Genomic DNA, 23,403 nt, shown 5'->3' with positions numbered 1-23,403 from the left:
TGACTCTGTGGGTGGGGCGCCCTGACCCAAGGAGGTGGACGTGCTGGACCGCGTAGCAGGGGAGGAGGGTAGCAGAGCAGTGCGGGGCTGGCAAGGCGGGCGGCGTGGGCGGGATGGGGAGGAGAGGTGGCTGCTCTCAGATGACATCTGGCAGAAATCTCAAGACGTTCCCTCCTCTTGGCATCACGACATTCCGTCTCCCATTCTCCACCATCTGGGGACTTTTGTTATCAGCAGGAACCTCAGAAGTAAAGCCCCACGTGGGTGGTACAGGCCAGCCCAGTGCGGGAAAACTGAAGGACGTGCCGGGTCGGGACGGAGCTGCAGGCGTGTGTGCCTCTCGGTGAGGTCCCTTGCCGGTGACCCTCCCTGCCCACCGTGGAAGGAGGCCAGGCCTGAGAGCCAGTGCTGTGTCTGGGACGGGCGGGCAGTTCAGGACCCGGCACTTGGCGGACGGGAGCTGGTGCTGTGCCCGCGCTCTTCTCAGCCTCTCAGCAGGTTCGGGACGGGGCAGGGAGCCTCGGAGGGGGGGGGGCTGAGGAGCCCACTGAGCACATGAGATGTCACCCGAGTGGCACCCACGAGGTGCCCGGCAGTGTGACCTCATCTGACCCCTGGCAGACGGGGCAGCAGGGAGGTCACCGCCCATGAGGACTGACAAGATGCACCGGAAGGTACCTGGAACACATTTGAAATGTGTTATTTGTCTTCCTTCGGGGCCGAGGGACAAGAGTGAATAGCAGTACTGAGGGCGGGAGGGAAGGGTGTGGTGTGTGTCGGGGCGAGAGCCAGAACCCCACCACCATCTCCCTGGTGGGCCGAGCGATCGAGTCCACCCTTTATGTGCTCATTCCCCGAACACCGAGGCATGGTGATGGAATTCCCGCTGGGACATCAGCAAGGAAGACTAAGCCATCTGTGCTCCTGCAGAATGTGGGCAGCTAGGAGACCACGGTGCTGGTCCCTGGTTCGGATTCTTTTGTTGGGGGACCAGGGGCGAGTCTCAAGCTGCCGGTCACACACTGGCTGTTTGCATCCCCCCAGAATTCCTGTGTTGGAACCCTAGCCCCCAAAGTGGTGGCACCCGGAGGCGGGTAAGGCCTGGGGAGGTAGCCGGATGCGATCCTGAGAGTGGGGCCCTCATGGTGGTCCTCGTGCCCTCGTGAGAACAGGAAGGGCCCCCTCTTCACCTTGCGGGGCACCACAGCCTGGCTCTGCTCCGTGGCCACACTCCTGGGTTCTGGTACCTGAGGGACTGGGACTGTGCCCCAGTAACATGGCCGAGAGGCCCTTGTAACCCCACATCCTCGGGACGGAATCCAACCCCTGGCTCTGCTCACCGACTTTCCCTTCCTGCGGCTTATCACCTTCCTCCGCAGGTGCGCCGGCCCCCGACAGCTGCCCCATTTCCTAAGAGCCGCTGAGCCACAGGAAAAGAAATGGGAGCACTCCGGAGCTCGGGCCCCGCCTCCCTGCAGGCCCGCACCGGCGTGGCGGGGCCGCCCTCTGCTAGGGCTGCTACGGAAACACAGCTCGGCCTGCGATACCACAGGCTTGGCGGAGGTCCGTTCCTCTGCCGGAGCGGGCAGCAGGGCCCTGGAAGAAACCGCCCGCGCTGACTCGCGTCCCCTGCCCGCGGGACCCTCGCCGCTCCCAGGCCTGGCGGCTTCGGGCCCAGGTGCTCGGCCAGCGTCTGGAAGTGATTAGCACTCGCAGGAGAGAGAGAGACACCACGTGGCGTGGGGCAGGGAGGAAGCCGGGGATTTCTCGCCGCCTCCTCTCCCCCTTCCCCTTTTTTGCTGTGATTCACTTTGGCGAAGATTTATGCCCTTCCTTATTTTCCAGTCCAGCGGTTTGTCAACATTTCAGTGGACTTGCATAAACCCACCTTTCCCAAGCCAGGCCGGTGCCGGCCAAAAGGGAAATGTTAGCTGCCGCTCCGTCCTTTAAAAGGCAGTCGAGGGAGCAGAGCAGGGTCCGGTTTCCTGGCTGAGAGGAAGCCCAGCCTGAGCGGCAGGTCGGGGACACTCACAGAAGGCCCCGCCGCTCGCCCAGGGAGTAATTCTAACGGCAGCCCCATGGGAGCCGGTGCGGGTGGGGGCGCCCGGGCTCCGAGGCCTGGCGCTGGCCGTGCGGACCGCCCGCTCTCAGACAGCCAGGCAGGGTCGTGCACACGCGGTCTGGGCAGCAGGTAACCTGTGCGCGGGACGTGCTTCTGCAGAAGCATGAATTTTGCAGTGTGTACCCACCACACCTCCCTGACTTGAGAAAGCCCAAGGAAGCCAAGAGGGCGGGCGGCCCTCCCTTTCTGGTCTGGGCAGCCTGCGCCACCGCGGACAGCCGGTGGGGGGGCTGTGGGCCGCAGCTCCTGCGGATGGTTTGATAGGAGGCTGCTGATGTGTGAGGGTTTTCCGGGGAAGCGAGAGGCTGCTGGGCTGGGCTTGGAGGCTGCCGCCGTCTGCCCGGTCCCGTCCAGAAGGCCTGGCGCTCCGGTGCGGACAGGCCTCGCCGAAGGGATGAATCCAACAGACGATGGCACACGGAATTCTGTTGGAAAGGGTAGTGTGAGTGGTGCGGAGACCTTGGGCTGTCACGGCAAACAAGAGAAGGGGCCCCGTGGCTCTTCCACTGGCTTCTGTACCTGAGCTGTCTAGACAGAAATCCATTCTGGAGGAATTCGTGGTCTGACAGGTTAGAGCTGTGAAGAGAGCACCAAGGATGATGGATGGCCTGATAACCAGCCCCACGGGGCCTGACTTGGGAAACTGGGGCTGTCCTCCCTGGGAGGGGCAGCAGCGCCCCCCAGACCTCCTTCCGGCTCTCGGGCCAAATCAGCAATGCTCTATTTTTACCTGAGACCGATGCTCTGACTCCCCTCTGTCGAGCCTGCTGCATCTGGAAGTCAGCCTTGCGCTGGAACTGATGCCCAGAGAGGTGACAGGGACAGTGTGAAGGTGTGCCCAGAAGCTGCGTGTTCACGTCCCAGCCTTGATCTGTCCGGAGGGCACCCGGCCTCTGACCAGGCTGCCCCGGGTTGGATCTGCTGCTGGTGACCAGAGGCTGCCGGGGGCAGGTAAGACCCGGGCCCCCCACGGGGCAGCATTTTCCATTTGGACGAGGGAGGGGCCTAGCCTGGAGCAGCTCTCCCTGGGTCCACACACAAAGGTTCACGCAAAAGAAGGGGGTCCCCTGAGAATTAATCACTGCAGGTTGCTAGAAAGATGCCAAGGGGGTGGGAAACGTGGGGGAGCATGAGGGGGGTCTCACCCTTGCTGTGTCCTCTGCGGTCTTCACGATGGCCCTTTGCGCCGGGATATCACCTCCTGGACAGGAAGGTGAGGCTCGTGGTCTGCTCCTGCCACAGCTCCGGCCCCGGGGCCACACGGCCTCCGTTGCCGACTTCTCCCTGCTCCTCAGGGGTGGTGGGCCTTGGAGGGACCGCTCGCTTTGGAGAAGCCGGTTTCTCCTCGTCCAGGTCACATGGCACCTGGCTCTCCAGAGCAGAAACATTGTGTTCACTGGTCGTGTCTGTGCGGCTGACCGTCTTCAGGACCTCGTGGCCGCCACCCTCTTCCCCATGATTCCCTGGGCTTGGTCTGCACCGCCGAGACCGACACACCTAGGGAGCTGGCTGTCCCCCTCTGGAGGCCTTCAGACAAACCATACTCCATGGTGGAGCAGAAACGTCAAGACGAGCACGTGCAGGTAGATGGGAGAGGAAAGCAGCCCAGACCAGCCTTCACCTTGGGGGTCCTGCCCCCTTGCGCGGCGGTGGGGAGAGGGCTGTCTGGCCACCGAAACAGCACCTGGACAGGACAGCCTCTTCACACCGAGTCACCCACCAGCACAGATTTCTCGTCTCTGTATTCTCGGTGCTGGGAACACAGTAGGTACACAGACTGGTGTCACATGGGATTAAATGCTCAGTGGAGAGGACATGTCATTCCCAAGGGCGTGTGGGCCAGGGTTTTGGGATGCCATGACCAGGCTTGTATTTTGGAGGAACCCTAGCCCGTTGGGTTAGCTAAGCACTGCTGCATCACAAACACCCCAAAAACACAGCAGCTGAATGCAGTCAGCATGAACCATCTCCCCGTTTCTGTAGGCCAGGAACCTGGCAGCGGCTTCGCAGGGTGGGGCCAGCTCCATGGTCCCCCAGCCATGGTGTCAGCTGGGCTGCAGCCATCGGAAGCCTGCCCAGCCAGGCCTGGGAGGTCCACCTCCAAGCATGTGCCAGGAGGCCTCCTTCAACCGCCGCTTCATGGAGCTCCCTCGCGCCCCGGTGGGGCTGCTGGAGCTCCCTCACGCCCTGGTGGCCGGCGTCCCCACAGCGAGCGATCCCGGGGAGCAGGCAGGGCCTGCAGTGTCCCTGAGCTCATCATGTACGTCACACGGTATCATGTCCGCGGCCTTCTGTGCCTCTCAAGCCAGTCCCGAAGCCCGGCCCACGCTCAAGGGGAACGGACTTTAGTCTTTGCTTTTGAAAGGAGGAGTGTTGACGTATTTGGGGACGTGTTTTATTTATTTATTTATTTATTTTAAAGATTTTAGTTATTTATTTGACAGAGACACAGCGAGAGAGGGAGCACAAGCAGGGGGAGTGGAAGAGAGAGAAGCAGGCTTCCCGTGGAGCAGGGAGTCCGATGTGGGGGCTCGATCCCAGGACCCTGGGGTCATGACCTGAGCCGAAGGCAGATGCTTAATGAGTGAGCCACCCAGGCGCCCCCTTTTTTTGAAAAAAGATTTTATTTATGTGGGGACGTGTTTTAAAGCCGCCATGCCCATCAAAACTGGATGAGGCTGATCATTCATTTATTCAGGAAGTACGTGAAGCTCACATTGTTTTGGGTGAGATGGGTAACAGTTGGCCACGCTCCTCATCACATGCGCTCAAGACAAAGCCACCCGAAGGGTCCGCGCTGCCCGGGGAGCCCGTGTCTGAGAGGGGGAGGGCCATGTCCGGCAGGCGCCCGCTCTGACTGCCCCACTCCGAGGACTCGCCCCGGCTGTGGAGTGAGGCTGGCGAGAAGCCGGTGCCGCCGGCCCCACCTGCTTCACCACCGAGCTCCCCGCCACCGTGGAAACGCTCTGCACGCACATTCACACCATAATCCTCCATCACATGTGGCTGTGGATCACTCGAAATGTGTCTCATGCGGCCAAACAACTGAGTGTTCACTTTTATTTAATTCTAACTCATTTTGAATGGGTTAAGTAGCCGCCCGGGGCTAGTGGTGACCGCCAGGGACAGTACAGGTCAGAGAGTGGGCGCTGGGGCACACGTGGCCGCCAGGAAGGAGGGAAGGAGTGGCTGGAGCCGGGACGACCTGGGGGCAGGGCCGCCGACCAGCTTGGTGATGGATTGGTGAGAGTGGGCAGGCGGCGAGGTGCCCCAGCCTTGGGACTGTGGCATCGGGGCTGACTTCTGCCCTGGTTCTGTTTCTGCGGCTGGACGGCAGGGGTCATCGTGTGCCGGCTCCTCAGGTGTGTCGTGAAGCTCAGACACCATGGCCAAGAGCCTGCATGGCCCAGAGTCAGGGAGTGGTGGCCCGGCGGCCCTGGCATGCGGCAAGGCGAGAGCCCTCGTCTCCACTGGCGCTCCTCCTGCGTATCCGGGGGCACCGCTGCCTCCTACTGTCGTCTTGGTGACCGGTGTTGGCCCGGGTTCTGCCAGGACCCCACTTGGTGCATTTTGGGGCTCACTAGGATCCATGGTGGGCCATGGCCTAACGTCCCAGCTCTGGTCCACACACGCCCCCAGAATGCCTCCCACATTCCTACTCTGACTTCACCTGGGGGGAGACTGGAGAGGGCACTCCTGGCTTCGCTGGTTCTCGCTGAAGCGGCTGTGGATGTTTTCCAAGGACACCTGTCAGTGGCTGTGCACCTGCTGGTCACAGAGACCGGGCGGGGAGGGAGGGGCTGCGGGTCGCAGCCAGGCCCACGGCCCAGTCCTGGGTCGCGTGCCCCTGTGCGTTCATGGCTTAGAGAGGCCCCTCTCCCAGCACAGCTCTCCGCCCCAGAGGCACGGTGGCACCAGGGTTGGGTGGAGCGTCGGGTTGCCACAGGGGAGCCCAAGGCTCCGGAGGAGCCTCGCGGGTGTTGGCCAGCCCGCTGGGAAGCTCTGTGTCTGTGAGCCTGTCCCCGAGGTTTCCCTTGGCCTCCTGGCATCCAACGGCCCGGGGGACGAAAGGGCCGTGTGAGAGCAAACCGTGGAGTTTGCCAGAGAAAGATGAGACCTTTTAGTTAGAAAAAGAGTGTTTTCAGAGGAAAACTGTAGCTGACACCGGGCAAACGTCTGATAGACCAGAGAGGAATCCGTGCGGCCCCTTGGTGCCCTTGTCTGTGTGGTGGGAGCGCGCCAGCAGGAAGCATTCCGCCCAGAGCCTCGGGCCTCAGGGGCGCTGAAAGCATGTGGCGTGAGAGCCCTCCCCAGCCTCTGTGCCCAGGGTTGTTTCGATAAAGGCTCCCGTGCACCTGCCTGTCCCTGCGGACATTCCTTGGTGAGCGTCCCATCTTCCTCAGGAACCAGCCGGCCCGGACCACCCGCAGACTTGCGCAGCGAAGCAGGATCTAGTTTCGGGCTCCTGCTTTCCTTAAATGCTTTTGTTTTGGGGAGAGTCTGGGAAGGGGACGATGGCCCTGAGCGACGTGCAGACAGGAGGGACAGAACACGCCCACGGGTTCTCACAGACCCTCCAGCTGTCCCATATTCCCCGCATTGCTTCACCTAGGCAGGGCCTCGGGGGGTGGCCAGGAGCAGAGCTGCCCGCCTGGGATGGCAGAGGTGGGTAGCCCGGGGCGGGTCCCCGTGTTGCTCTCAGCTCCCTGAGTGCTCCTGTCTGGTGGGGAAGCAGAAGGGACATGAGCTAAGGGTCCGGCTGGACTTAGGGTTTCCAGTCCTGGGAGCCCGAGAGCTTTCTCCCCTGGGCTGAGCCCAAGGTGGCTCACCATGTGGCTAGCGGCCCCTGCCTCCAATCCCCTGGTACAATGCTCTTCACTGGGTGCCTCCAGGTCCCATCCTGGGCCGCAGGAATAGTCCTGCCGGTGAGGGGAGATGCCCCCTCACAGGGAGGATGACCGATGGATGAAAGGGGTAAATGCATACAGTCAGTGAGGGAGCAATCATGAGGGTGTGCTGGGAGTACCACCAAATCCTGGCAGACTTCCTGGAGGAGGCAGCATCTGGGAAGCCGTTAGACTCAGCAGGAGCCAGTAGATGAAGCGGGAAGCAGAGACTGGTTCAGTTCTCAAAGGCAGCCCAAGAAGAGGGACGTGCTTATGCCCAAGGATGGCCCCCAGAGCATGGATGGAAGGAAGGCTTCCCTTGGAGGCTGGGAGAGCTGAGAAATCATTGCTTCGAGGTCAAAGTCCAGAGGGTGACTGAGGACTTGCAGAAGGGATACGAGCTGACCTCTGTCACCCAGAACCCCAGGCCTACGCTGATGAGAGAGCGCTTCCCACGTCCACCAGCTGAGCCGCGGCAGGAAGGCCCGGCTCCCCAGCTCTCCGGGAGTCTGCCTGCTTACATCCCGGCCAGGGGTGGGTGTCCCAGCCACAGCTCAGTGAGGGCAGCCTGGACCAGTGGCCGGCAGCCGGGTTCCCTCGCTGGCCTCACTGTTAAAGCCACAGGACGAGGAAGCACCAGACACGCTCCCATGTCTTCTGTGAACATTCGCAGCCCCTCACCGCTCACCAAAAAATGCATGTTCCTGCGCCATCCCCATCTGCCCTGGCTGCAGGAGAGGGGACCCGCGGCTGCCTCGGTGGGTCCCCCGTGTATGCAGCAGGTGAGGGAGCTGGGCTGGCTGGGCTCATGCCCTTGCGAGCCCACTCCCTTGGGCAGGGACCTGGGCAGGTGTGTGCGGCCAGGGACTGGAGGCCCCTCTGCTCATGGACCCCCCAGCCCCAGACACTGGCTTGTCACTGCTGAGTGGCATGGGCCTCCCTGGCCTGTGACCTAGAGCCAGCCGATGGCCCACTCTGTGCCTCAGTTTACTCCTCTGGGGTGTGTGTGTGTGTGTGTGTAAAAGTATAAAACCCTTTACAAATAAAGGGTTAAGAGCCAGTCTTGGTTTATAGGTGGTTCACAAACCAGATTGGGGACAGATTTGGCTGTAGGCACTTTGCAAGCCCTGGAATGGACAGTTGGGGCAAAATCAGCGCCCACCTCGGAGGGTCCCGCAGACGTGCCTGGAACAGTTCTTGGTGGTTCTGCAGAGGACCTTTGGAAGATGTGGCCGTGTTTGCACTTGCAGGGTGGGGCACGGTGTGTGTGTGCAGGAGTCTCTCAGGGCCCCGAGACTCCTCCCGGGGCATCTGTGGGGCCAGCATCTCGGGGCGTGGAGGTGAACAAGGGGCAGTGGTGTGGGGTCGAAAGGGTCCTGGGTGGGCAGAGGGGTCTGTGCCTGGCGGGTCCTTAGTGTCCCTTCAGAGGCTCAGGGGGAGTGTCCTTCCCTCCTCTTGCAGCTCCTGGAGGCTCCAGGGGTCCTGTGGCCATGTCCCTCCACCTCTGCCTCCATCTTCACGTGGCCTCCTTTGTGTGTCTCTGGGTCTTCACATGGCCTTCTCGTGGGGACACCAGTCACTGGTGAAGGCCCACCTTAATGACTTCATCCTGACTTAATCCCATCTGCAAAGACCCTATTTCCAAATGAGTCCCAGTTCACAGGGACTGGGGGTTAGGACTTCAACATATATTTTGGAGGAGCCTGGTTCAACCCATAACAAGTACAAATTTTGAAATAAGAATTGTTTAAGAGGTACATCATAAGCCCCAGGGAGTGGCTAGAAGTGACCGGAGATCCCTGGGGTCATGTGCGCCGCATGCCCGGTGTCGGCCCACAGAGCCCTCTGCTGTCTCAGCCGCACGGGGCTGTTGCTGCCCTCCTCGTGGAAGACTGTCCAGGGGGTGAGTGGAGAGGAGAGAAGAGTGGTTTGGCCTCACGCTTCCAAAGGGTTTTCCCCAACAGACAAGAGCAAGAGACACTTAGAGAAGAGGTTGACACCATGCTGGCCACAACACAGGACCACCTTTCTGGGAGGGTCAGGCCCGTGGTGCAGGCTGCGTGAGCAGCTCCCACATCTCTAGGGACGCCTCTGCCTCTGCCCCCTGCGACTTCACTTGACCTCTTGAAGGCTGAAGGTCGCAGGGGTGCTGACTGCATTTTCCCGAGAAGCCTGCAGCTTTGCGCTGTGGTTCCAGAGACCTGGATCCAACCCGACGTGGAAAACGGAGTAGTTTCTCTGCAGCTAAGCTGGGGTTCCAAGTTGGGTGCTGGCAGCCAGACCCTGGGCGTCTAGGAAGTTGGCGAGTGGCGCCCTGTGGGCGTCCAGGAGAAAGCTCAGCGTGCGCCAGCCCGGCCTGTCTAATGTGAAAAGCAGTGCGCGGTGGCGGTCCCACGGAGGGAGCAGAGACCTGCATACGTTCCTGGAACGTCACGGCCTTTCTGTCATGAGGCGACCTGGCCGGCACCCCGACTTCACCCCAGACGTTATGGGAAGCCTCTCGCCACACGAATCTGAGGGAGCTCATTATTTTGGGAAAACAAATGGTGAACGAGGGAATAATATCCAAATACATAACCCCAAACCACGATGGAGAGCTTTCCCGAGAGGAAGTCAGCATCTCACGACCCCTGACAGCAGCGTTCCTGCTCCCTTGGGGAGATTTGGGCGCCCTCCCCCCGGGACAGGGGCACTGAAAGCTTTCGGGAAGGGAAGGGAAGGGAAGGGAAGGACAGCTCCCTCCGCGCCTGGAAACGCAGCTCCAGCCAGACTTCCCCACTTTGGCTGCGTGTTCAAAGGGCATGTTTTTCAGGGTTCGGTGCAAATGCAAACACCACGGGCAGCCTGACATCAACCTCACAGTCTTCTCCTCCACATCCTGTGTCAGGGCTGAGCTCCTGTGCGGCGAGGCTGGAGGTGGCACGGAGGGCCCTGGAGTCAGGTGAGGCCTCTCCGTGCAAGCTGCCCGAGCAGCGGGAACGCCCGGCTGGCCCGCAGACAGCACAGGCGACAGCCCGGCCGCCTCCCCGCAATGAGATGTCAGAGAGGCGCTGTCTCTGGAGATGTCCTCTCAGACTGCGTGAAGAAGAGTGATGTGTGTCAGCTCACAAAGGCCAGAGAAATGATGGATTTAACATGGATCTGGAAAGAAGCCCCAAAACCAAGGAAAGTCAGCAGGGAGGCCAAGCCTGGGGAATGTTCCAAGAAGGAATGGAGGACTGTGGCCTCGGAGGGTCCCAGACAGTGGGAGGGCGCAGGGATGAGGGCGGGGTGGGCCAGGGACACTGGTTCCGCAACCGAGGGGCAGGTGCAGGGCGGGCTGGGGCAGGGCGCTGCCGCCCCCGTGGGATCCAGGTCTCTAAGGAGGCCCAGGCAGGGGCACTGAGCAGGACACACAAGGCCCGTGGACACGGGGTGGCATCCCCCGAGGGGTGTGGGGTCTGTAGACGGCAGCATGGTCTTGGCCGTGTTTGAGCGAGCGAGCCCAGTCCTGGGAGAAGCAGGGAAGGCAACAACTCTCTGAGGGAGGGCTTCCACCGACCTTCCCCTCGTGGGGTGCAAACCTACTGCCCCGAGGCAGGGGCACGGGTCTGAGTGTACATGCCTCCATGTGTTGCACCTGGCTGAGCAGATGTGGGACCCAGAGGAAGGACAGGTGGTGGGTAGGGGCGCCCTCCACCCCGAACTTTTCATTTATTTAATTTCACTTCCAAATACTTGGGGTGCGAATCTTCAGGACAAGGGCAGTCCGTCCCCTCCGTAAGCAGAGCTTACGTGGAAAATCACACGAAGACAATGTCATATAATCCACAAGACCTGCTTTCAGATTCTGCTTCATGTCCCAGTAGGGCCGTTTGCAGCCTCCGGAGGCTCTAGGGGAGGGTCCTTCCTGCCCCTTCCAGCTCTAGGGGACTGAGGCATCATTGGCTTGTGGCCGCATCCTCCAGGCTCTGCCTTGGCTTCACATAGCCTCCCCTGCCTCTGAAATCTCCCTATGCCTCCTTAAGGAAGACGCAGTTAGGGCCCACCGGATCATCCTGGATAACCCCCTTGTCTCAGGATCACTCACTCAATCACCCCTACAGACCCTCTTTCCGAGGAGGGCCTGGGCTATCAGCCCACCACGGCGACTAGAAGGCTTTAGTGAGATGCCTTGGGAGCCCGTTAGTATTCTTCATTAAACTTCATTAAATTTCATCGTCACTAAATGACAATTTTCCAGTTCTCTCATTTTTTTCTGCATGTATTAGTGAGCGTCCTGCTATGAGGAAAAGATTCTTTCTCTTCCGTTTACGGATTTGTATCAGGATGGACTCCTGGGTTTTCATTTCATGTTGTGGGTTACAATCCGTTACTATTATCATGTATTTTGATGCTGAAATTGTCCAGATTCAGCCAGCGGGCCCCCTTCTGACTGATTTGTGTCCCCTTGACCTGTCATTCTCTGAGCAATTCCTTACTCTCTGGTAAAAAATAAAGATATTCCCAGCTCATCTTGTGCTTCATCTGCCACCACTCTGCCCCCTGACATTTTCCCCCCAAACCCTCTTTTCACTGTAAAGCATCTTCAGGAACCCAGATCTGGGTGCTGGGTGCTTGTTGCAGCTGGAGCGCTGCTTTGAGTGTCGTCCGGGGAGCCGTGTCCACCCAAGCTTCTGTGGGGCTTGGGTGAGGACAGGTGCGGGAGGACACACCTGTATCCATGTGCCCTCCCCAGAGTGGCTCGCACACGTGGCGGGAGACCGTGAGTTCACACCCTCACTGCCAGTTCCAACCCTAGACCTCCAGGTCCATCCTTGTTCCCTCCCTTCACCCACAGGGAGAAACCTGGCAGCCACTATCCTCAGTGTACCAACTTACTTGCTTGTTCCTGGAATAAACGGAAAATAGTTTCAGAATTGCTACGACCACCACTGAGAAAACCGAGTGTATTGCCTAGAGTTTATGATTTCTTATGCTTCTTTTTTTCTTTAATCAAAATGAGTTCTCCTCTCCCCAGATGTTCTTCCTTTGAAATAAAGTTAGGTTCTTTTTTCCCCATGGTCCCAGAGAGCCACTTCCCCACCTTTCCTCTTCTGAGTGTCTAAACTGTGGACGCGGCTCCCCGGACGACACACAAACACAAGAAGCCCCTAAACCTCTTCCGGCTCTTTGTCACCCACTTCCGACAGACAAACCGTCTCATAGTTTCTGGTTTATTCTTCCTGAGCTTCTCTTTGCAAACATAATCGTATTCCACCCCCACTTCCTTCTCCTTCCTTTTACCCAGAAGAGGGCATACTAGATAGTCTTTGGCATTTTTTTTTCACTTGAGAACACATCCTGGAAGTCACTCCACATGGGTTTACAGGGGACAGCCTCATTCTTTCTCACAGACACATGGAGCTCCGCATGGATGTGCCCAGCTCATTCAGCCACTGCTCTGCCTATGGGCACTTAGGTGAGGGTTTGCACTGAATCACCTCGTGCCCATGGGTTTTCATGCTATCATAGGTGTGGCTGCAGGGCACATCCCAGCAGTGAGATTGCCGAGGCATGCTGAATGCACGCGCAGCTCGTTAAACCGTGCGTGGTTCTCTCCATAAAGACCCTGCAGGTTTGCGCTCCTACCGGCAAACTTGGAAGTCCCATCGGAAAGGACACTTTTACATTGCTGTATGGAGCCTGAGATGTCAGCCTCGACCCTGCAGGGTAGTTTTGATTGGCACTTCTGTTGTGAGGGATGTGAACAACTTCATGTGTGTAGTGTCCATTTTTACATATTTTGGGTAAATTTTGTCTTCATGTCTTTGCTCATTTTTCTATTGGGTCTTAGGTCTGCCTCCCCACCTCAATTTTTAATAGTTCCCACTATAGAAGAATATTATCCCTGTATTTTTGATATGTTATACGTATTTTTTCCTAATTTGTCATTCACCCTTTGAGTTTCCTTAGAGTGCATTTTTTTAAACCATGGAAATTTTGCTCTTTTAAAAGTATTATTTTTGCTGTGTTCTTTGCTGATAGATATTTTTTTAAAGATTTTTTATTTATTCATTTGAGACACAGAGAGAGCATGAGCAGGGGGAGAGGCAGAGGCAGAGGGAGAGGGAGAGCAGGCTCCCTGCTGAGCCAGGAGCCTGATGTGGGGCTCGATCCCAGGACCCTGAGATCATTACCTGAGCGAAGGCAGACGCTTAACCATCTGAGCCACCCAGGCACCCCTGCTGATAGATATTTTTATTAAGATTTAATTTTTTTAGAGCACTTTAAGTTTCCCAGAAAACTTGAGGGGAAGGTACCAAGACTTCCCATATACCTCACCCCCCCCACAAGCACAGCCTCCCCATTATCAACATCCCCGCCAGAGTGGCGTTTTCATCACAACCATGAATCCAGGCTGACACATGCTGATCACCCCAAGCCCACAGTTTACCTTAAGATTCATGCTTGGTGTTGGACATCCTGTGGGTTTGGACAGATATATGATGACATGTGTCCACTGTTATAGGAAACAGCATACCTCCACTGCCCTAGAAGTCCTCTGCGCTCTGTCTGTTCATCCTTCTCCAACCCCTGGCAACCACTGAGCTTTCTACTGTCTCTGTAGTTGTGCCTCCCCCAGATCACACTGCACGCAGCCTTTTTGGACTGGCTTCTTGCTCTTGGTGATGTGCATTTACATTTCCTCCAGGTCTTTCCATGGCATGACAGCTCATTTCTTTTTAGCGCTGAGTCATACCCCATTGTCTGGACAGACCGCAGTGTATTTATCCATCATCTACTGAAGGACACCTTGTTGCTTCCAAGTTTTGACCATTATGAATAAAGCTGCCATAAACATCCATGTGCAGATTTTTGTGTGAATGTAAGTTTTCAGTGCCTTTGGATGAATAACAAAGGAGTGTCATTTCTGGGTCTTATGGTAAGAGTATGTTTAGTTTTGTGAGGAACCTCCCGATGTCTTCCAAAGTGGCTGTCTCGTTTTGCATTAACAAGAGTTCCCACTGCCCTATGTCCTCGCCAGCATGTGGTGGTGTCAGAGTTGTGGGTTTTGGCCTTCGGATAGGTGTGTTAGTGGTGTTCCACTGTTGTTTAAATTTGTGGCTTCCCTGACCACATTTGATGTGGATCATCTTTTCAGATGTTTATTTGCCATCTGTGTATCTTTAGGGAGGTGCCTGGTAGGGCCTTTGGCTCATTTTAAAAAATAGGTTTGTTTCTAATTGTTGAGTTTTAAGGGTACTTTGTGTATTTTGGGTAACAGTCCTTTCCTAGATTTTTCTTTGGCAAATATTTTGTCCTAGTTTATGACTTGTCTTCTCATCCTCTTGACAGTGTCTTTCACAGAGCAGACGTTTCTCAGTTCAGTGAAGTCCCGCTGATCCATGATCTCTTTCCTGGACCGCGCCTTTGGTGCTTTATCTGAAAAGTGGTCATCACATCCAAGGTCATGTAGATGTTCTCCTGTGTGATCTTCGAGTTTTTAGTTTTGCATTTGACATTTACGTCAGTGATCCATTTTGAGTTAATTTTTGTGAAGGGCATGAGGTCTGTTCAAGATTCGTTTTTTGGCGTGGGAATGTCCAGTTGTCTAGTGCCATTTGTTGAAAAAGACTGGTTTTGTTCATTGTACTCCTTTGCTCTTCTGTCATTGACGAGTTGACTATATTCATGGGGGTCTGTTTCTGGGCTCTCTATTCTGTCTCTATTGATCTATTTATCTAATCTTGCACTAACACCACACTGTTTTGAGTACTGTAATTCTAAAGTGAGTTGAAAGCTAAGTAGTTTGTAGAAGCCCCCAACTTTGTTCTTCCTCTTCAGTATTGAGTTGGCTATTCTGAGGCTTTTGCCTCTCCATATAAACATCAGAAGCAATTTGTCAATATTTAGAAAATAACTTGCTGGGATATTGATTGGGATTGCCCAGAGTCTATAGATCAAGTTGGAAAGAACTGATATCTTGACAATACTGAGTCTTCCTATCCATGAATGTGGAATACCTATTTATTTAGTTCTTTGATTTTGTTCGTCCAAGTTTTTCTCATGTAGTTTTTCTCATGTGGATCTTCTACATATTTTGTTAGAATTATACCTAAGTATTTCATTTTGGGGTGCTAATGTAAATGGTATATTTCATTTCTTTTTTTTAAAGATTTATTTATTTATTTGAGGGAGAGAGAGAGAGAGAGAGCTGGCAGGAGGGGCAAAGAGAGAGGGAGAGAGAGTCCCAAGCAGACTTGGCACTGAGTGTAGAGCCCAATGTGGGTCTTAATCTCATAACCCTGAGATCATGACCTGAGCTGAAACCAAGAGTTGGACACCTAACCAACTGCGCCATCCACGTGCCCCTATTTATTTTTATTTCAAATTCCACTTGTTCATTGCTGGTATATAGGAAAGCAATTGACTCTTGTATGTTAACCTTGTATCCTACAATCTTGTTGTAATCATTTATTAGTTCCAGGAATTTCCTTGTCAGTTCTTTCAGACTTTCTACATAGACTTTCTTATTGAATTAACTAGAACTTCCAGTGTGATGTTGAAAAGGAGTGCTGAGAGAGGACATCCTTACTGTGTGCTTGATCTTAGTGGGAAAGCTTCTAGTATGATGTCAGCTGTAGTTTTTGGGAGTCTTTATCAAGTCCAAAAACCCTTCTGTTCTTACTTTACTGAGAGTTTTATCCATGAATGGGTGTTAGATTTTGTCAAATGTGTTTTCTGCATCTATTGATATGATCATGTATTTTTCTTTGTTAGCATATTGATATGATTGATTACTTTAATTGATTTCTAATGTTGAATCAGCCTTACATGTCTAGGTGGGATAAATCCCACTTGGTCATGGTGTATAATTTTTTTATACATTGTTGGATTCAATTTGTTAATATTTTATTGAGGACTTTTAAATCTGTGTTCATGAGAGATACTGGTAATGTCTTTGTCTGGTTTTGGTATCAGGGTAATGCTGGCCACATAGAATGAGTTAGGAGGTGTTCCCTCTGCTTCCACCCCCTGAAAGAGATTGTAGATTAACTTTTCCCTTAAATGTTTGGTAGAAGTCACCAGTGAATTCATCTGAGCCTGGTGCTTTCTGTTTTTGAAGGTTATTAATTATTGATTCAATTTTTTTAAACAGATAAGATCTATTCAGATGTCTGTTTCTTCTCCTGTGAGTTTTGGCAGATTGCATCTTTCAAGGAATTTGTCCATTTTATCTAGGTCATGAAATTTGTAGTCACGGAGTTGTTTGTAGGATTCCTTTATTATGCTTTTAATTCTGTGGGATCTATAGTGATTCGTTTCTGATATTAGTAATTTGTGTCCTCTCATCTTTCCTTAGCCCAAAAGCTCACTGATTTTATTGATCTTTTCAAAGAACCAGCTTTTGGTTTATTGTTTTTCTCTATTGACTTCCTGTTTTCAGTTTCACTGATTGCTGCTCTAATTCTTACTCTTTTCTTCTGCATACTTAGTATTTCAGTTGCCCTCATTTTGCTAGTTTCTTAAAATGGAAACATACATTACTGGTTTTACCTCTTTCTTTTTTTTCTAATATGTGCATTCAATGCTATAAACTTCCACAGATTTTTGCTGCATTCTACAAATTCTGATAAATTGTATTTTTATTTTCTTTCAGTTCAAAATATTTTTAAAGTTCTCTTGAGGTTTCTCCTTTGACCCATTTGTTATTTGGAAGTGTATTGTTTAATCTCCACATATTTGGGGATTTTCAAGTTATCTTTCTGTTACTGATTTTGGTTTAGTTCCATTGTGATTTGTATCCTTTAAAAAAATAAGTATTTCAAATGTAACTAATATGCCATACAGCTCTCAGATTCTATAATGTTCTCCTGGTGTGTTGGGTTTTGAGTATGTGTCTGTTTTACCTGGCAATTCATTTAGCTGAACAGATGCAGAAAGTTCAGGTGTCGGATAGGGATGTGGGCAAAGTTTATACAAAGCATTTTGGTCTCTCTCTCTCTCTGCTTTTGTCTTTCCCTGGATTTCTCCCATTACCTTCCAGCTCTAAGATCTCTGTAAATGTTGTCCTTTGCTTTTCAACCCAGTTAGCCATCAGGTGGTGCCAGCTGAGTCTTGCCATTAGGCAAAACGCCATAAGATGGGACCTACCCAGTGTCATCCCCTTCATCCATGGCCATCACACTCCTGGCCATCCTCTACCACATGTAGGTCCTCCCCAGTTCCTTTAAGTGTTGTGTTTCATACTTTGTCTGGTGTTCACAGTTATTTGTAGGAGAGTGCATCTTACAGAAGCTCATTCCCCGTTCCTGTAAGTGGGATTTCAGATGTCTTGCTTTGTACCCAGGCTGGTGCTAGTCTGATTTATTTATTTAGCCTTTTTAGGTTGTTTGATATTTTTGCCCAGAGGACCTGAGAATTTTTTTCTTTATCTTGAATCCTGACAGTTTCACTGAAGTGTGTCGGAGTCCATTATTACAAGTGACATTTTCCAGGTGCCCGATGGATCCGCGTATGTAGATTCGGATCTTCTGTCTCTGGAAAGTTATACTACATTGGAGCTTTTCTTTTCAGTGACTCCAGTTACACATGCTGGCTCTTCCTGCCTTTTCTTTCAACCTCTTTTTCTCTGACACATTTTGCTCTTTGACTTTATCTCATTTTCATTCTCTTGGTTGATTTTTCCTCTCTCCTTCAGTGGTATCATTAAATTTTCATTCTAATCTGCTCTCCTTTGGGCACCTTTAATTTAGTCTTCATTTTATATGTGTCTTTGTCTTTTTCCTTTATTTCATTCTTGAGTTCAACCAGTATTTACTTCATTTCTTCCTGGGAGTGTGTGTGTGTGTGTGTGTGTGTCCGTTTTTGTTTTTTTAAAATTTACAGCTCAAAGCGATTGTCATACACTCAAATGCTTGTTTGAGAATATTTAATTTAGTTTGGAGTGTAATGTTACTGTTTTCTTCTGCTGCATTTTGATCGAAAGCAGTGGTAAGTTTTAATCACCTGAAATGTTTTGATCCTCATGTAGTTTTCTTTCTATAACAGCTTTTAATTTTTTTCTTTTGCTAAATGATGTTCCAAAATCTTATACACGCACAAATACACATATGCACACACGTGCACATGCACGCATATGCACACACGTGCATGCATGTGCACATGCACACAGATACACGTACACATACACATATGCAAGCACGTACACATGTACACACGTATGCACACACGTGCACATACACACGCATATGCACACACGTGCATGCACGTGCACATGCACACAGATACACGCACACATGCATATATGCAAGCACGTACCCATGCACACACGTGTGCACACACATGCACATACACACATATGCACATGCATGCATGCACACATGCACACAGATACACGCACACATACACATATGCAAGCACGTACACATGCACACACGTGCACATACACGCATATGCACATGTGCATGCACGCACACATGCACACATACACATGCACACACATGCACATACACACGTGCACATACACGCATATGCACACACATACAGACACATGCACAGAGAGAGAGAGGGAGAGAGTCTGTCTCTGTATGATGGCTCTGAAATTAGCCAAGCCAGGGTGAGAATGGAAAATCTAGATGCTTGGACTTTCAGACTATTCTTTTTTTTTTTTTCCTCCCTTCAGAGGTGTCAAATTCTTCATTTTACAGATGAAGAACTCTTACTTATGTGCATTTTATGGACAGGGCTGTCAAGTTGGGGTGGCTTTTGAGATTCTGAGTTATCCTTCTGTTAGGATAACACAGAGCCTTTGGGCAAGCATGGAGAGGGTGTATGCTTTTCTGTGCTTTCTTGCCATGAAATCCTAAATTTCTCCCCTAATTTTCCCCACTGGTTTGCCATCTCCACAGGGCACCTTCCCCTCTTCCCCCCAGAAGAACTGCCTTTCTGAGACTGCCCTCCTCAAACCCTGTGTGTGCTTCTGAGGGCCTCTTCTGTGGTCAGTGCTCTGGCTTATCAGGACTGTTTCTGGCACCTTCCCAGTTGTGATGGGCTTCCTGAGGGTGCTTCTAGCTCTGTCACCTCTTCTCTTTTCCAAACTCATGCCACTTGCACTCAGCTTTCTGCAGTGGGAGCTCAAGGAATAGCTCTGTTTGAAATTAGTGTTTATTTTTCTACCTACGGTTAATTTTTAATTTTTGGTATTGTCATGTGGATATGCTGAAGGCATGGAACTTGTGTGGATTTGCTCTTGCTGAGCTGCATGATTTTTAGAGGCTATTTAGAAAGATTCAGATTTAGGCGGTCATTCTTATCTTGCCTGCCAGGAAGTTCCAACCCATGCCCCACATCTTTTTAATAGGGAACTTCATATCTTGAAATGAGTAACCTTGGGAGAAGTACTGAGGTTACTTTCAAATAAAAACAGCAAAGAATTTGGAAGTAAATACAAGGGAATGTGTCTCCACTCAAAACTAGTCTGCTCCATAAAGAGGCCGTGTTCCCTCCAAAGGGATTACATGATCACCTCCTGACAAGCACGAGCCCAGGTTCCTCCACAATCGCCCCATCTGCTGTTGGCTTGCAGCAAAGATTTCTGATAAAGAGGATGTACTCCATGAAGGTTCAATTTGCTTTTTGCTTAGCGTTTTTGGAAGTTAGAGTCTCCAGATGAGAGGAACCAGGACCACTCCTGGTATCCTCAAAGAGGTGTGTTCACACCTTGGGTTTATTCCCCTCTCCTTTTAGTTCTATTGACTTTCTATGGAATAAATACAAACTTAGGATTCTCATATTTTTCTGCTGGATTAACTATTTTATCACGAGGAAATGTCCTTTTTTGCTTCTGGTAATGCTTCCTTCTTTGAAGCTTCATGCATGTAATGTTAGGATAGGCAGCTTTCTTTGCTTACCCTTTGAATGCTTTTCCATTCCATATGTTTCTCTTTCAAACTCTCTTATAAATAAAGTATGTCTGTTGTGATCAGCATGTAGATGGATTTTGGTGTTCATATTTTTACCTAGTCTTTAATAATCTTAGTTACTAATTTGGAGTAGTCATTTGCATTTAGTGAATTACTGAGATATTTGGATTTATAGCTACCATATTTTTTCCTACTTGACTCATCTCTTTTATATGCTCTTCTCTCTCATGTCTTGCCTTTTTTGGATCAATGAAAATTTTAATTATTCTATTGTTTCCCTCTTTTAGCTCTTAGTAGTCCTCTAGTGGCTACTCTAGAGATTAAAACAGGCACGTTTATTTATTACAGTCTAAATGATCACCACTGCCACTCCCTGTTAATGCTAGAAATGTGGAATAACTTAACTCTTTCAACCCTACTGCTCCCTGTTCTGTGACCATACATTTCAATTCAACATACACTTTAAATGCCATGATTCATCCTAATCATTGCTTTGTTTAGCTAGTCTTTAGGAAATGTTCAATTGTATTTATCCATATATTTGCCTTTTCTGTTGCTTCTTGTTCCTCCCTGAAATTCCATGTTTTTCGCTGGGGTCATTTTCTTTTTGTCTGAAGAACTCGGTTTAGGATTTCTTTTGGGACAGCTTTTCTGGCAGCAAAGCCTCTCATTTCTTAATTGCCTGAGCATGTCTTCATTACACTTTCATTTTTGGAGGGTAATTTAAGTAGGCACAGAATTCAGGGCTGGTGGATACGGTTTCAACACTTCAAAGATGTTATCCTATTGCCTCTGGACTTCCATCATTTCTACCGAGAAGTTGGCTGTCACTCTCATTACCATTCCTTTGAAGGTGATGAGTCTTTTTTTCTGGCTACTTCTAGGATTTTGTCTTTGGTTTTCAGAAGTCTTAACGTGATGTGTCTTAAGTATGGCTTTCTTCGTATTTTTCATGCTTCTGATGTTGTGGGTTTTGAGGGGTTGATTTCATTATCTTTTCAATTATTGCTTCCTTGTCATCCTTTATCTCTTCTCCTGAGACTCTAATTACTGCATGTTCAACCTTTTAACCACATCCCATTTGTCTCCAACATTTTTTTTCCATTATTTTTCTCTTGCTGCAACTTGGTTATATTCTAATAACCTGTTTTCCAGTTTACCAATTCTGTCTTCTGCTCTGTCTAACCTGTGTCCTTCCTTTTTGGATACTGTGTTTTTTTCTTCAGTTCCAGAATGCCCTCTGCTGCATTCCTCCATCTTTCCCTCCATTTTCTTAAACTTACTCAGCATGGTAATTTTTTAAGTCTTTGCCTTCTAAATCTGATACCTGGATCACTCCTGGGCCTGTTTCTAAGATCTGTGCTTTCTCTTGGTTTTTGGACATGTGGTCTTTTGTCTTTTGTCATAACAAGTAATTTTTGATTGAATGCTAAGCATTGTGAGTAAAGCACATTGTAGAGGCTCCTGTTGATGCTATTCCCTCTAAGTGGTCTTCCCTTCCCTGTGCTAGGATGACCTCAGTCCATCAGGTACTTTGCTAGGTCACATGGGGCTGCAGCTCTGGCAAGCTCTGTCTCCCTCTGGCTGCCCTCTGGTCCCTTAGGGTTTTCAGCTGAAAGTTTGGTGTGTTCTTTTTGACCCCTCCCATTGGTGGGTCCTGGAGTCTAAACTTTGCTGTGACTCTGCTTCTCCAGAGCTCTCCACATATCCCATTAACACATGGTAACCCCAGAATTCACCACATGACCTGAGGGGAAAACTGGCCAGTCCTTCTGACCCTCCCACCAAGTGTCCACTTGGAGTTTCACTGATTCTCTCTCCTTAGCAGTGGTCCTCTGGGTGCAGTGCCACAGGGCTCTCAGCCTCCTGCTGGTGCCTGCAAGTGGCAGGTGCCCCCAGAAACAAAGCAGGTGCAGGAGTTATCTTGCCTCGCTGGTCCTCCCTCTCCAAACCCCTCCTCCTGATGCCTTCCAGCAGGCAATCCCATGTCCTAGAGATGTGTCTGGTTGTTCTCAGCAGGAAGGAGGTCCTCACACTAGTTATCATTCCCACCTGCAACCCGCTTTTGGGATTCTGAAGTGGGCAGCTCCATGGGCTCTAATGTGTGCATCTTTTGTGAGGCTGGGAAATGCCCACTGTGTGGGCCAGATATCATTCCCCATTGTGCTGCAAAACCCTGAGCATTGCTTCTAAGTGCAAAAACTAATGGGTGTCAGCTCTGCTGAGGTGTGTGGGGACTCCATAATGCGCAGTGAATGTAGCAAATCCCAGACTTCCTCCAGACAGAGAGCAATCGCAGCCACTCCCTTGTCCCACCCAAGTGCACCGGAGCCAAGTGACAACCAGATGAGAGCTTAATGATGTGGCGCATGATGGGCCTGGGTGAATTGGGTGTTCTCATTCAGTGCTCACAAGCCCCTGGAGCTCACTGATTCATGTGATTCATCTCATTTAATTATTGTAACAGCTGTGAAACAATTACTATTACAGCCCATTTCACAGATGGGGCAGGTGGGACAGATGGGTCATGTAGGCTGCATTGCTTGCCCAGACCCAATTTGGAGTTTGAGTCTATTGGCTCCAGGGCCCGAGTTCTGAAGCACTGCGTGTACAGCTCTCAGGGTGGCTGTGGGCCATGAGCACCCTTGAACGGCTCCCTGGGACCTGGCCTCCCAGACCAGCCCCGCCTTCTCTCCACTTCCAACACTTGGCTCGATCAGCTCCTGCTTGCTGCTTGCTCCCTTGAGCCTGCAGATTTCCACACACTTTGGCCAGGACGCCTCACTGGTCCGGCCCAGCCACTGCCCAGCCACCTCCCAGCCTGGCCAGGTACCAGTCCCTGAGTGGCCTAGGAGGGACATCAGCCAGAATACCAGGGAAGGCACTGGGCTGGGACTCCCTGGTCCACAGTGCTTGTTGAGTGCCACAGGCAAGGCCCTGGGGATGCTCAATGCAGCGAGACAGGCCCCGGGCCATGTTTCATGGCATCGCTAAAGCAGGACTTGGGGTGAGGCCAGGCCAGGCCTGGCTTGGCCACAGGATGCCATGTCTTCCTGGGATTGGTTTTCTTGTCCCCGAACCCTCAAAACCAGCTTCCCACAGTTGTGAGGGCCCCAAGGGCGATGACGCAGAGGAAATTCTCTGTCACTTGTGAAACGCTGTCCGTGGCATCACTGTGCCCGGACTGCTGTTCTCCTCTCTTGTCCGACAAAGCCTCCCTGGCCACGTGGGCATTTTTCCCTGAGGGGCTTCAGGACCAGGGTGCAGGGCTTTTCCAAAGCGCTGCAGTGTGGCCGTGTGCAGAGGGAAGGGAAGCCTTTTGCACACTTCCTCCAGACTCTGGCACAGGCAGCACCTTGCAGGGCCCTCAGCCCCAGGTGGGAGCCCCTGTCCAGCTATGTGTGCAGCATGGACCATCTGAGACCAGCTGGAGCCCTGGTGTTCATATCCCGTGGTGACCACACGCCGGGGCTGAAAGCAGCACGGTCTGGAGGCTGGAGTTTGAAAT

The 23,403-nt window shown here is 51.8% G+C and overlaps 1 protein-coding gene across 2 annotated transcripts in view; it reads left to right on the top strand.

The window, feature by feature from the left end:
• The window catches only part of ZNF469 (zinc finger protein 469), a 189,867-nt gene that overhangs the window by 18,955 nt on the left and 147,509 nt on the right, over positions 1–23,403 (top strand). The window contains exon 1 of one of the 2 annotated variants that reach the window (XM_064581074.1): positions 1,747–3,073. The exons of the other annotated variant lie outside the window; for it this stretch is intronic. The gene's annotated coding sequence lies outside the window, so the exon portion shown is untranslated. Of the gene's footprint in view, positions 1–1,746; positions 3,074–23,403 lie in introns of those variants that run through there. 2 annotated transcript variants of the gene reach the window in all.

The sequence above is a fragment of the Mirounga angustirostris genome, unplaced genomic scaffold (genome assembly GCF_029215605.1).
Source record: "Mirounga angustirostris isolate CCGP_5_RB_7025 unplaced genomic scaffold, mMirAng1.0.hap1 SCAF_16, whole genome shotgun sequence".
Lineage (NCBI taxonomy): Eukaryota > Metazoa > Chordata > Mammalia > Carnivora > Phocidae > Mirounga > Mirounga angustirostris.
The sequence above is the reverse complement of the archived record's forward strand: the minus strand, read 5'-3'. Positions and strand labels throughout refer to the sequence as shown.